This window comes from Aegilops tauschii, chromosome 5 (assembly GCF_002575655.3).
Source record: "Aegilops tauschii subsp. strangulata cultivar AL8/78 chromosome 5, Aet v6.0, whole genome shotgun sequence".
NCBI lineage: Eukaryota > Viridiplantae > Streptophyta > Magnoliopsida > Poales > Poaceae > Aegilops > Aegilops tauschii.
In genome coordinates, this window is record NC_053039.3 from 512,970,938 (window position 1) to 512,986,045 (window position 15,108).

The window sequence follows — 15,108 nt, forward strand, 5'->3', positions numbered from 1 at the left end:
TGCTGCCGGCGGCCTATCTTGCAATCTCGTTTTGCTCGCCCCACGGCCCGATATCAATCCATATGTTTCTTATCCTAAACTGGGTAGAGGCCCACGAAAGTTTCAATCGGAAAAAGGAATACACGCCCAAGATTGAAAAAAAAAACTAGGTCGTGGCGGGCACGTCGCTCTCCAGTGTGAGTCCAGCCAGAAGAGCAAGCAGCGGTTTCTCAAAAAAAAAAAAAAAAAAAAAAAAAAAAAGAGCAAGCAGCGACGCGGCACAATGCCGTGCGTGCAGTGTCGTCTCGCAACCACAACCCCACGGTGCAGCTAACTCGGTCGCCGTCATCCGGTCACGCGCCGCGCATGCAATGGCGATGCCGGAGCCCTGGCTTCCCCGGCCGTCCCTCTCCGAGACATCGAGCTCGCAATTGACGTCACGGCGGACGTAAATTTGCCCGTTGGCCTCCATGTACAGCACTGTCACTTCAGCTGTGTAGCTCAAGTTCCTCTCCTGTCTGCGATCACAGGGCAACGACGTGGACGCTCGCACCGCATGTGTGGTTCGCCTGATCACGCCACGCGATGCTCATTTTGTTGATGATATTCAGAGCTGCAGGCAGAAAGACTTTGAGGGGAACCACCACGGGTCGGGGCGTGCAGCAGGTGCATCATTTTTGGAGCTTCTCCGGCCCAATGGGAGCGAGGGACGCAAAGCATTCGCATTCACTCATGCTGCGTGCACATGTCCCTTTTAACCTTTGCTTCTTGGGTGCAAGTGAGAGATCATTCGTTCCAAGGTGCGCCGTGGCGCAACCCCTTTCAGCACGCATGCAGCAAGGTTACCTCAACAAGCAAGTTTGCTCCAGCTTTATTCCATTGCATTTGCATGTTTCACGGATGTTCCGAGCCGTAAGTACCGATCTTTGTGTATAGCGCCGTTCGTAATACTAAAAATGGTTAAGGAGCAAAATGATGCAAGAGACCGCCCGCGGATCGATCGCCTCTCCTCCCCTACCTACCTTCTTAGGAGTAGATTTCAAGTTCTAGCTAGATGCTTATTATTGCACGAAAAAACACAGAATTAGGTAGCCGTGTCAATCTTGAGATAAGATTGGGAAAAGAAAGGGAGGCACTCGCAACCAGCTCGCTCAGACACGACCGAAAAAAAGGGAGGGACGACACAAATGATGAAGTTCGACGCAAGCAAACCATGTTCGCCTCTCAACCACCACCTAAACCCCTACTCCATCAGCCACTAATTAAGCACCACACTTGGTTTCTTAATCTGTCCAAACACATGGCACCAAAGTCATTGCTTTCCTACTTACGGTGCCAAGATATTGCACCTAGCCTTTTTTTAGTGGATAAATATTGCACCTAGCTAAAGTGAAGGTTTCAGGTAGTACACTGAGTGGTGAGTAGTGAGGCTAGTACGTACTGAGTCCAACCTTTTGGGCCCCTTTGTCCCTCTCTACCATACGGAGTGGTTATTTATTGTGACACGGAAGTATGAAATGATGCCTCATTTGATTATGGGCAGGACGACAAACACTAAAAACCATCACTCGGGACATGTCTCATCCTTTCTTAACCAGGGAAAAACCAAAGGCTGGTGGTAAAAGCCTAGCTAGGAGAAAGCGAGAGGCCTCCCCTCCCCTGCACTCGAGTAGATTAACTTGGCCGTGAGAGCTTGGGCAGGCTACATCAATGCATCATTCTTTTCCAATTACCATTTCCTCCACTGTCTTTAACTTGATCACCTAGCTCACACCATCTCTCTCTCTCTCTCTCTCTCTCTCTCTCTCTCTCTCTCTAATAAACCGTGTTAATTTACAATTGTAGTATTATTTGGTGTCTGCCACTGAGATCAATAAACCATGTTAATCCACCATAATTTCATTTGGTTTCTGTCTCCCAACAAACCATGCATGTCGACGTCGAAAAAACAATCATTGTGGCATTGTGGTACATCGGCCTTGAAGATGAAGAGGACAGCAGGCACACATCAATCGCCACAGTTGTTAACGAGAAGGGGGAGCAGTCGCCACTGCCTGCCTTGTTGCTTTTCCGCGGAAGTAACAGCTGATGTGAGCTCTCTCGAGACGGGGCCCTCCTTAATTGATTGCTAGCTCCCCTTAATTGACCTAGCAAGAGCGTACGCTCTGCACTGCACGCACGTCGCTTAACGCCAAAGCTCTGCACGCTGCATTATGTCCTGCTGGTGCCTGTCCGCTAAATCCCCGCGTCCCCGGCCCTCACGTCGTCCTGAAAAGTATAATGCTTTCTCGGTGAAGAAAAGTCTAGTTTCTTTTAAAAACTTCCAATCTATTCATCTTCCACCATCGCAGTACAAAGAACAACAGGGGTAATAAAAATTACAATCATGTCCGTGAACCATCTAGCGACGACTACAAGCACTGGAGCGCGTCGCCCTCATCACCCCTCCCTCACCGGAGCCGGACAAACCTTATTGTAGTAGCTAGTCGGGAAGTCATCGTGCTAAGGCCTCATAGGACCAGCGCTCCAGAGTAGCAACCATCGCCAATGAAGAAACTCGTAGATAAAAAGGATCAAGCCTGTAAACACCCGAACGAAGACCGGATCCAAACAGATCCACCGAAGACCAGGACTGACCAAATCCCGCGAGATCCGAAGGAGACACACCTCCATACGCCCTCCGACGATTCTAGACGCGCCATCGAGGCGGGGATAGAACGTGGGACACATTATTCCTACTAAGGGACATCGCCGCCGTCATACAACCCCAACCAAGACACTGAACCTAACAAGGAAGAGAACAGGGTCCCTCCCGTCGACAAGGGGGCGAGATCCTCCGCATCTCCATGGCCTAGAGGCCATCAAAGATTTGGCGGACCAGCGGCCGCGCCGATGAGAGGTGAGGGAGTCTTGGATTAGGGGTCCTCGGGCGTTCGGGCTATTAGACATGGGCCGGACTGATGGGCCGTGAAGATACAAGATAGAAGGCTTCCCCCCATGTCCGGATGGGACTCTCCTTTGCGTGGATGGCAAGCTTGGCGTTCGGATATGAAGATTCCTTTCTCTGTAAACCGACTCTGTATAACCCTACGCCCCTCCGGTGTCTATATAAACCGGAGGGTTTAGTCCGTAGAGGCAATCCGAATCATACAGGCTAGACATTTAGGGTTTAGCCATTACGATCTCGAGGTAGATCAACTCTTGTAACCCCTATACTCATCAAAGTCAATCAAGCAGGAAGTAGGGTATTACCTCCATTAAGAGGGCCCGAACCTAGGTAAACATTGTGTCCCCTGCCTCTTGTTACCTTCGATCCTCAGACGCACAGTTCGGGACCCCCTACCCGAGATCGGCCAGTTTTTACACCGCCAATGGTGCTTCCATTGAGAGTTCGTCTGTGCTGTCGACGGAAGGTTCGATGGCTCGTTCGATCATCTACAATGATGCTGTTTCGGGGAAGACTCCCCCCCCCCGGCCAAATTTTTCGTATTCGGTGGCTTCGCACTGCGTGCCAACTCGATTGGCCACCTTGAGCAGATCGACAGCTACACCCCTGGTCATCGGATCAGTTTCGGGAACCTAAACTATGTCGCCGACATCCGAGGAGACTTGATCTTCGAAGGATTCGCAGCCCCGACCGCCGCTCTGGCTTTAAATCCACAGCAGACTACCAGGTCCGAAGACGGGAGTTTAGAGCCGCCGGACTACCTGCAATTATGGAACCTGCTACTGGAGATCTGGAGGGGACAGCGTCATCGGCAAACCCAAGGACGAACCGAGCTCCCCTTGTCGCTAGAGTGCCGGACTCTCCCTTGGACTATAAATCCGAACTCTCGAGGTCCACGTCGAGCGGGCGCGGCCAGGAGGCTCTCACCCCGGCCAGCCCGGCGGACTCTCGCTTCTCTGTCCAAACCTCACTCCTAAATGAGGCTCTGGACTTAATGCGATCCCTCGCCATTACAGAGGAATCGCTTCCGAATCACGCCCAGCCCGGACTACGGGCTGAGAGCGGGGAATTTTATGTCCCACCCACCACCCACTTCATAGCCACTATCGATGATCTAACCGACATGCTGGACTACGCCTCCGAAGACGTCGACAGTATGGACGACGATGCCGGAGGCGAACAAGGCCAAGACCCTCTGTTTACCGGATGTTGGACGGCCACCTCCACATACGACGTGTACATGGTGGACACACCCAAAGAGGATGACAACGAGAAAGATCCGGTTGAGGACAAGCCTGCTGAAGCACCTCCGAAGCGTCGACGTCAGCGGAGCCGCTCAAAATCGCGTCATGACAAAGACAACAATACCGGCACCGGAGACAATAACACTCCGGAGAATGTCGAAGACCCCGAAGCCCCTGTCGAGCCAACATCCGAACAGGACGATTGGGAGGATGGGCAAGTTAACCCCGACAATCCTGTCGGGAACAAGGGCTCGGAGGACAGTAACTACCTACCGATCTCCGAAGAGGATGTGAGCCTCGGCGATGAAGATTTCATCGTGCCGAAGGAACCCCTCAAACAAGAGCGCTTTAAGCGCCGGCTAATCGCCACTGCATGAAGCCTGAAAAATAAGCAGCAGCAGCTTCAAGCTGATCAGGATTTAATCAATGACAGATGGACTAATGTTCTGGCAGCCGAGGAATACAGCCTCGAACGCCCAACTAAGAGTTACCCAAAGCGCAAGCTACTACCACAATTTGACGACGAGGCCCTTGAGCCAATACCGCCAAAGCACAAAACTGCTGACGAGCCCGACCGACCACCACGTGGACGGGACAGACCGGCTACTCATGCCGAACACCAGCCCGCGCCACCCCACCGTCGAGGCAAGGAGGCAACGGCCCCGGGCTATACCTACGACCTACGCAAGGACCTGGACAATAGAGCCGGTCGGACAAGATCAATCTATGGATCGAGGGGGCATGCTCCAACGCGAGAGGAAGGCCATCAGACCTAGGTGACAGGCACAACTTCACCCGGGCCGAAAACCGCATACGGCCTTCGTCCGAACTACGCCGCGACATCGCTCGGTACAGAGGCGCCGCACACCCCCTATGTTTCACTGACGAAGTGATGGAACATCAGTTCCCAGAAGGGTTCAAACCCGTCAACATTGAATCATACGATGGTACGACAGATCCCGCAGTATGGATCGAAGATTTTCTTCTCCATATCCACATGGCACGCGGTGATGATCTCCATGCCATCAAATACCTCCCGCTCAGATTAAAGGGACCAGCTCGGCACTGGTTAAACAACCTCCCAGAGAACTCTATTGGCAGCTGGGAAGACTTCGAGGATGCCTTTAGAGACAAATTCCAGGGTACCTATGTTCGGCCCCCAGACGCCGATGACCTTAGTCACATAGTCCAGCAACCCGGAGAATCAGCCCGGAAACTCTGGACCAAGTTCTTAATTAAAAAGAACCAAATTGTGGACTGTCCGGACACCGAAGCCCTCGCGGGCTTTAAACATAGCGTCCGAGATGAGTGGCTCGCTCGACACCTTGGTCAAGAAAAGCCGAAGTCCATGGCAGCCCTTACCGCACTTATGACCCGCTTTTGCGCAGGAGAAGATAGCTGGCTAGCCCGTAGAAGCAATAGCACCAGCGACCCTAGCACCTCCGAAGCCAAGGACGGCAATGGCAAGCCACGACGCAACAAGCACAAGCATCAAAACAATAACGAAGGTACCGAAGACACGGCGGTCAACGCCGGATTCAGTGGCTCTAAATCCGGTCAACGAAAGAATCCATTCAAAGGAAACAAAGATTGTCCATCTAGTTTGGACGGAATACTCGATCGGCCTTGCCAGATTCATGGCACCCCCGACAAGCCTGCCAATCATACCAACAGAAACTGTTGGGTCTTTAAACAGGCCGGCAAGCTCAACGCCGAACACAAGGGCAAAGGGCCGCCCAGCGAGGACGACGATGAAGAGCCTCGCCCACCGAACACAGGGGGACAAAAGAAATTTCCCCTCGAGGTCAAAACGGTGAACATGATCTATGTTACTCATATCCCTAAGCGGGAGCGCAAGCGCGCGCTAAGGGACGTCTACGGCATAGAACCAGTCGCCCCAAAAATTTAATCCGTGGTCAGCTTGTCCGATCACCTTTGATCGCAGAGACCATCCGACTAGTATCCATCATGGAGGTTCGGCTGCATTGGTCCTTGATCCAATTATTGACGGATTCCACCTCACGCGAATCCTTATGGACGGCGGCAGCAGTCTTAATCTGCTTTATCAGGACACCGTCCGTAAAATGGGCATTGATCCATCAAGAATCAAGCCCACTAAAACAACCTTTAAAGGGGTAATACCCGACGTAGAGGCATGTTGCACAGGATCCATAACGCTGGAAGTCATCTTCGGCTCACCAGATAACTTCCGGAGCAAAGACCTGATCTTCGACATCGCCCCGTTCTGCAGTGGCTATCACGCGCTACTCGGACGAACCGCTTTTGCCCGTTTCAATGCAGTCCTGCACTATGCTTATCTAAAGCTCAAGATACCTGGACCACGTGGCGTTATAACAGTCAATGGAAACATGGAGCGCTCCCTCCGTACAGAGGAGCATACCGCGGCCCTCGCACCCGAGGTGCAGGGTGGCCTCGCTAAGCCGAATACTACACTGGCAGTCAAGTCTCCGGACAGTGTTAAACGAGTCCGGTCCACCCTGCAGACCGACAGTCTGGCTCATCCAGTGCTAGATTAGCAATTCGGCCTTTGTCAATGCCCCAGCCTGATAGCGGCATACGTGCTACGCGTACATAATTACGCGTTAAAAATACCATGGGCAAGGACGGAGGCATGCTAAACATAAGGTCCATGGTACGACTCGACCCTATCCGGACCTCCTTATTGGTCCACCTTTTTCTTCTTGTTTTTATTTTTCAGGTTCTTTACAACCCACGTCAATTTCTGGTGGTAACAAGGGCCCCCTTCTAGGCCTCTTATGCATACTTGATTGTTGATCCTCTCAAAGGATCACACACCAAGGCGAAAAGCGGCGCAAGCGTGCGGAGAGTGTCCAAAGGGTCTTTAAGATCATCTTTTCAATTTTAGGACCTATATACAGCTTTCCCTTGTCTGCGGCATGTAAAATAGCCGCGATGCTTATCGCATCTTCTGTAAAAATACGTTTTGACATACCAATCAAACTATAATGGAAAACAGTTTCGCCCAACCCTGTTCGGTCTTTCCTTTTTTCCATCTATTTTTCCATTTCACGTCTGAATTGGCATATACACCTTGGTACGACTTAAATCACAAGGGGCTCTATTCAAGCCATATATGTATCTTTAAAAATAGAAAGACTGAACACTCTCAGAGTACACTTCGGCGTCCCGAATACTACACTATATGCATCGGCTCCGAATCATGTCTTTGGTCAATAGTTGGTTTGCCTGGCTCCTATGCTTGCTACGTTACGTTCCGCTTCAGCTAAGGTAGTAAAGGGAGAACTACTGCGATTGTGTTTCCGGCTGGCCCGGTCAAGCACCTCGGTAGAGAAGCCAAACTGACTGTCGTGATGCGGCGAGAGCTGGTCAGCAATTCGGCGACCTATTAAATCTCTAGCGATTTCTTCCGTATTACACGAAGGGCTGGCTTTTTCCCAGTCACGCGCTTAAGGCATAGTTCAGATAGCCTCATGCGCACCAGGGGCTACCTTACAGTCCCATTGTCAAGCTCCTATGGCTAAGTGAGAGTGATAAAGCCACATAGTCCGATTGCCTGGTTCGCCGCACTGACACCTCCTTTACGGACCAAGACGTTGGGTCAAGTGTGGCTATGTGCTATCCCGAACACCCCCGTAGTATCTACGTGGGGGCTGAAGCCGACGACTGGCAAACTCTCACAGATAAAAACAGCCGCACATGAGGAAAATAAATTTAAAGATAACAGGAACAAATATATTACAAAGGCCTTGGTTTATAATACAATGTCTGGCCGGTAGCTCGGATACAGTTACTCGAACATAATATCCTTTGCGCATTGGCCCTCTATCAAACGGGCACCCTCAAGGACATCGGCGAAGTAGCGCTCCGGCTTGCGGTGAACCTTGTCTCCGGGCGGACCTTCAATGGCCACGCTGGCAGCCTTCATCTTGGCCCAGTGCATCTTGACACGGGCAAAGGCCATCCGTGCACCCTCAATGCATGCCGAGCGCTTCACTGCCTCTATTCGGGGCAAGGCGTCGCCGAGTCGCTTGACCAGGCCGAAGTAGCTGCTCGGAATGGGTCCGGCTGGCCATAGCCGGACTATGATGTCCTTCATGGCCAAACCGGATATCCTATGCAGCTCCGCCAGCTACATCATCTGATTGTTCAGAAGCGCTGGTCGCTCCGGCGCCAAGAACTGCGACCAAAAGAGCTTCTCCGTCGCATTCCCTTCTTGTGCCCGAAAATACTGCGCGGCATCGGCTGCACTCCTTGGGAGATCCGGAAAGGCGTCTGGAGCACTCCACAATCGATTTAGCAAAGTATATCTTCGACCGCCAAATATACTCTGTAAAAGAAAAGGCTTACCAGCCGCTATCTGTCCGGCCTGCTTGATCTCCTCGCGAGCCGCTCGGGACTCGCCCCATGCATCCTTTGCCTCTTGAAGAGCCTTGTTGAGTTCGGCCGCTTGGGCTTTATTAATCTCCTCTAGGGCCTCCCACTTGTTGGCGGCGACTTGAAGCGCCTGTTCCACTTCGGTCACCCACTCCTCATACTTGCGACGGGTAACCTGCTCGGCCTCTAAATCCGCAGCCGCTTTGTCAGCGGCCGCTTTGCTTGCCTCCGCCTCCTTCTTGGCTTCAGCAAGGGCACTCTTGAGGGCTTCGACCTCGGTCTCGTTGCCGACAACCATTTACATAATAGCGCATGAGCTTAAACTCGGAGTTGGCATTATAATTTAGGTTTGTAAGGGGTCTTTCCAAAGCATACCTTTGGCCTCATCGAACCGTTTGTTAATACGGTCGATCTCATAATCAGCCAGCTTCAGTTTCCGCTGGAGTTCGGAAACTTTCGCGTCCTTGGCTGAAGCTGCTAGCAGCGAAGCCTATTCACCCAAATAGACAAGTATGTTATCTCTGGAATATTTGATCCTCTGTCCGGCCCCTTTTGCAAAAAGCCGAATAGAGTCTCAGGGGCTACTATCTATATACATGCATATTATTACACATGCAAAAGCGGGTAGGAATATTAAGTCGCATACCTCAAAGCCTGTTAGCAGGCTGGTAAAAGCTTCGTTCATCCTGCTTTTGGCGGACTGAACCTTCTCAACCACCGTACCCATTAGGTTACGGTGCTCTTCCACGACGGAAGCACATTGAAGTGCTTCCCTCAATGTATCCGGCGCCTCTGGGTTGATAGAGGTCGCCGGTGGAGTCGACACTCCTCTCTCTTTCGAAGGGGGATGCTCGCTCGAGCCCGGAGCCGTGTGGGTCTCCGAAGCAGTATTCGGCTGGGGGCCAGACTGGTCATGGCCCCTGTCATTAGTCTCCATGGGGATTGCACCCCCCATGTTTCCGACAACCGAGGCATTACCCTCTGGCGCCGTTTCAGCGGCCTTCCGCACCTCTCGCTGGCCCAGAGAGTTCCTTTGGGATAACAGCTCGGTGTCATCCGTGGCATGTGGCGGGGAGGCTCGCGGAGGCGACTCGCTCTCCATCATCTCCGGCGCTAAAGAATTCCCCAAAGACAATGATTGTTGGGGGAGATCATGGGCCGGACTGAAACACATAGATGATATGACATCCTACAATTTATAAAAAGCCGGATATATGCAGTATCTTTGAATACTTACGATTCGGCCAGGGGCTTTGGCCTGGGGTGCCACTCAGGGACGGCTTCGGTGTCCGACTCCGAATTGTCCGAAAGGGAGAGCTTCCCCTTCTTGGACTCCTCCGCCTCTAGGTCTGCGGAAGCCCCCCTTTTCTTCTTTCCCCCCTTAAGGGGAGAATTGCTCTCCTCCTCTTCCTCTTCGTCTTCATCTCCCTCATGGGAGAAGAGAACTTCGGTATCTTCGGATGCTATGCCGAAGTACCTTTACGGCGAAGGCCACTTCGGGCCTCCTTGCCCTTCTTCTTGGCCTTTTTTCTCTGATGCCTGGTATGGCGCCGGAACCAGCATCTTTGTCAGAAGAGGAATAGCTGGGTCTTAGGGCAGTGGAGCCGGACACCGGATCTGCTCCGCCTTCTTCGTCCAGCCCTGAAGGATAAAAGGAAGGCTTAGCATACTCCTTGGATCTACAAGTTCAGGATATGTTTGGAAATCTGAAAAACTTAACTGGAGTAGCCGAATGAGCACAGTCGAGGTTGAGGTCTTCGGTCGTTCTGGCCACGACTTCTGGGCCTTGAAAAGCAGCTTCCATATGTCCTCATGCGTTGTGCCAAAGAACCGCTGCAGGGTCTGGGGACTGGCCGGATCAAACTCCCATAAATGGAGAGTCCGGCGTTGGCAGGGGAGAATCCGGCGAAAAAGCATCACCTGGATCACGTTGGCAAGACTGGTGTTCTTCTCTATCATGCTCTTGACGTGCTTTTGCAGCATCATCACCTCGTCGGATGACGCCCAGTCCAGGCCCTTGTCAATCGATGATGCGAGCCGCATTGGAGGGCCGGATTTGAACTCCGGAGCAGCGGCCAATGTGGCGTCACGGGGCTCCGTGGTGTAAAACCACTCCTGTTGCCATCCCTTCACGGTCTCCATGAAGGTCCCCTTGGGCCAGGTGACGTTGGGGAGCTTGCTCACCATGGCGCCGCCACACTCCGCGTGTTGACCCTCGACCACTTTTGGCTTCACGTTGAAGACCTTGAGCCATAGGCCGAAGTGGGGGGGGGGGAATGCGGAGGAACGCCTCGCACATGACAATGAACGCCGAGATGTTGAGGAATGAATTCAGGGCTAGATCGTGGAAATCTAGCCCGTAATAGAACATGAGCCCGCAGACGAAAGGGTGGAGAGGAAACCATAGGCCGCGAAGGAAGTGGGGGATGAACACTACCCTCTCATTGGGCCCCGGGGTGGGAATGATCTGCTTTTTAGCAGGGAGCCAGTGGGTGATTTCCTTGGCTAAGTACCCCGCTTCCCGGAGTTCCTTGATGTTCCCCTCCATGACGGAGGAGGGCATCCACTTGCCCTGCGCTCCAGATCCGGAGATGGCTGGAGTGTTTGCTGGGGGCGGAAGGGGTTGAAGCTTGGGCACTGGAGCTCGAGGACAGATGGGCTGAGGAGGAAGAAGGCGTGGGGTAAAAAGGTGGATCCTTATCTTCTTATAAAGGCAGTGAATATCAAGCGTCCCTCCACGAGCCTTAAAACACGCCTATTCCCAAGGGGTCGTGCGAACGGCACGGTTAGATTACCCAAACCCGTATTGATGAAAATCCCGCAATAAGGGGACACAATCTCTGCTTTGACAAGACGTGTCAATGAAGACCGCGTCTCAAAACGTGAAGCGGGAGGCTGAAAAATGGTTCGAAATAATAATAAGGCCAGAACATAACGTCTCGCCGGAAAAGCTGTCAGTAGACGTGACTTGTTTTGTTTAAGTATTTTTCCCTTGTGGTTCAGGGTTGTAATTATTATATAGAGCCGGATATAGTTCTTTTTGTCAACTACTTTGAAGTGTTCGGAGGAGGAACCCGCCTTGCAATGTCGAAGACAATCTACACGCCGGACACATCGTCATTGAAGCCTGGTTCAGGGGCTACTGAGGGAGTCCTGGATTAGGGGCTCCCCGGGCGTCCGGGCTATGAGACATGGGCCGGACTGATGGGTCGTGAAGATACAAGCTAGAAGGCTTCCCCCTGTGTCTGGATGGGACTCACCTTTGCGTGGATGGCAAGCTTGGCATTCGGATATGAAGATTCCTTTCTCTGTAAGCTGACTCGGTGTCTATATAAACTGGAGGGTTTCGTCCGTAGAGGCAATCACAATCATACAGGCTAGACATCTAGGGTTTAGCCATTACGATCTCGAGGTAGATCAACTCTTGTAACCCCTATACTCATCAAAGTCAATCAAGCAGGAAGTAGGGTATTACCTCCATTAAGAGGGCCCGAACCTAGGTAAACATTGTATTCCCTGCCTCTTTTACCTTCGATCCTCAGACTCACAGTTCGGGACCCCCTACTTGAGATCGGCCGGTTTTTACACCGACAGGAGGAGAAGAGCTTTTCTGGGGTAGGAGGAAAGAACCAAAACGTCGAAGAAAAGTGTAGTTTCATGGTGCCATGGATCATGGATGCATCATCTTTGGGTGTGTTTGAAAGAAGAGTGCTTTCATGGATGACGATTATATATAATTGATATGGATTTTGTCGAAATGAAAATGTGAAAGGGTTCTCATATATATGGAAAACCTGAGAAATTCGTTCTAACAGAAAATAGTTCCCAATTGCTGATGGAGCTTTGGCAACGAAAGAATTCACCACTATCGGTACTAAAGTAGGTCTCAACGGTGGTGACATCATTACCATTGATGTGCAGGTAGTGATGATGGGTCTATGGCGTGTTCATCACGTGCATTATTTTTGGCCTCCTTGCTTTTATATGTGACTCGGTTATGAGAGACTAAGCTAATGCAAGGTAAAACCATGTTTTGTACTTAGTTTGATTGCCCACAAGTCCGAGTCTACATTAGAGGTGAACCACTAGAACACCGTTTGGTTGCACACATGTGCTACCCAGATGCAACGTGCTAATATTTGGTTACATGCAAGATACTATGTGATATGCTAACCTTTTGTTGCCAGCACACACTCATTGGCACAACATAGCAATTTGAACAACTATTCACACACACACGCGCACACACACACACACACTACATTTGAGGTACTACATTAACAAGGTAACCACACAGACAAGCGGACTAAAGAAAATACATTAAACTTCCAAGATCACGGCAAGTGCCTCGTCGTGCTTCTAGCATTTGGCCACCACCTCACTGCCAGAAAGGTCGAAGACAAAAACCTTGAAAGTGTCAACGGTCAGCACCTTCAAGGTGATGGGGTAGCCGATTTGGAGCTGGTGGGCGGTGGTGAAGCTGGCCACCCTTTATCAAGGGCTACGGCTAACGTCCCGGAGCATGACCCTCTAGTTGCAGTCGGTGTTCGTCAGTGGCGGAGCTTAGTTCAACTCTGAAGGGGTCGTGCCCCCCCAGCCCAAGACAAAACAATGAAGAAAAGTTACTATGCATGGCTTAGATTTGAAAAAAAAAATCAATTCTTTTCCCTCCTAGTTGTTCATATTTTTTGCTTTGGCCCCCCCTGAGATTACTGTAAAGCTCCGCCACTGGTGTTCGTCCTCATAACTGCTTTGTTGGGATGTTGGTCATGTGCTTACGAAAGCCATCAGGGAACGACAATAACTCCAACGCAGGTGGTAGGATCACCTTGCAGAAGTGCGTTTGACCCGTGTCCTCATGAAAATGGCCGAAATTTGTCAGCCTGGCCCGACGCATCTTCGACATGTTGCCCTTTGCTACTTGATTGCCCTTTGAACAGTTGCGCTCGGCAACATTGCCAAACACATGCTTCCTGACAGAGCACTTCAATGATGAACTAGAAAAGATCAATGGATGTACATGTAGCACGGACTGGTCATGAAGATCAACACACTAACACATGTAGCCAACTATAGTGGACTGCAAGTTGAACATAGTACTGTAAGCAAATATCCACATAAAAACATCAAAACTATCATGCTACCATACACACAAACTCTTGATCATGCCACTAGCAAGTCGTACAGCAATATCAAGAGTTTTCATGCCGACATCCCAATTCGAGCCCTATAAAACCCTTAACCGGGCCTTGTATTGACACCCAAATATAACCTTATAACGCCATCCAAATCTAACCACCATTGACGAATGGTTGGCGAAGGGTGATGAAGCACGGACAAAAGCGATGCTCGCCTTCCATATATTGCCACCGTCGATGCTCGCCACCGCCGGTGAGAGAGGAGTCATAGTGGAGAGACGGGAGAGTGTGAGGTGAGAGAGGGATACGAGAATTTATGCGCGGCTTTGGGAAATAACGTGCCGTCTCTCGCGGATGCAGCCGCATGCCCTCCTCGTGCTCGCTTTGCTGGAAACAATTGATTCAGTCGTTCCTCCAAAGCCAGGATGTGAGTTGCTTTGAGTTTTGTGATGTGGAGGCCCAAACGCACCCAAGGGTAACCAAGAGGCCCAAATTGCATCCCTAGGGCCTCGATGGGTGTTATCTAGGTAATCAAACATGCCCCTAGTGCTTCGATCTGTTATGATCCGTCTCCGTGTGTTCTGCCAAAAACAAATTACCACAACTCATAATCTACCAAACATGACATGATAAGTAAAGTAATGGTCAGAATTCTAGGTGTGCGATGACACACCCGTGCTACCCACTAGCTACACCACTGACATAGAGTGAACAAAACCAGTAACCCGAGGGCAAACATTAGGAAAGGAAGAAACCAAATTTCTAAAATGAATCGCATTTACGGTTCAATCGTTTTACTGATAGAAGCATGGTTTAGATATGATTTCTTATTGTACTAGAAGATTGTATGATCTTAATTTGAGCTTTGCAAATATTTATTCAATGCACAACTACCGCACCAACTTCTGATCTCGTTCTATAAATATTAGGTCCTCACTGCCTTCACTCAACTCGATATATACCAATCTTTTTGTCTCGTGATTTTCTTCCCAGACCATTCACCTACAGCTCTCTCACATGTCGAGATTTAAGAGGAAGAGGAAATAGTGGCACTTAGGATATAGGAGTTGGACACGCGTAGCATGTTTGGAATAGTAGGCATACATGAATATGTTCATCTATGTTGTGCTAAAACGGGTGTAACTAAGCCTCTAGTTCTTTTGGTAAATCTTTCTGTTGCTTCACGAAGTATTGCTGAACCTATAATTTGGTATGTGTGGACACCCCAGAGGAGTTGTCTACTTCAACTCTAGATCGGCAATCTTCCGGAGAAATTGTCTCAACTGGGAGGTATAAACTAGCTAGTGGAATTGCCGTGCTTCACCAATAATCTACACTGATGTTGCTACGTTCTAGTTAGTGAGAATGATTGCATGACGCATCTTCATCGTTGTTCATGTGTGTGATCCTGTACGGTAAAAAA

The 15,108-nt window shown here is 50.6% G+C and overlaps 1 protein-coding gene across 2 annotated transcripts in view; it reads left to right on the forward strand.

The window, feature by feature from the left end:
* The first annotated feature begins 209 nt into the window (after window positions 1-209).
* Window positions 210-15,108, forward strand: part of LOC109765461 (uncharacterized) — a 175,786-nt gene continuing 160,887 nt past the window's right edge. Inside the window, exon 1 of one of the 2 annotated variants that reach the window (XM_020324244.4) lies at window positions 210-271. The gene's annotated coding sequence lies outside the window, so the exon portion shown is untranslated. Of the gene's footprint in view, window positions 277-15,108 lie in introns of both variants that reach the window. The other variant, XM_073498323.1, reaches the window with a different exon arrangement.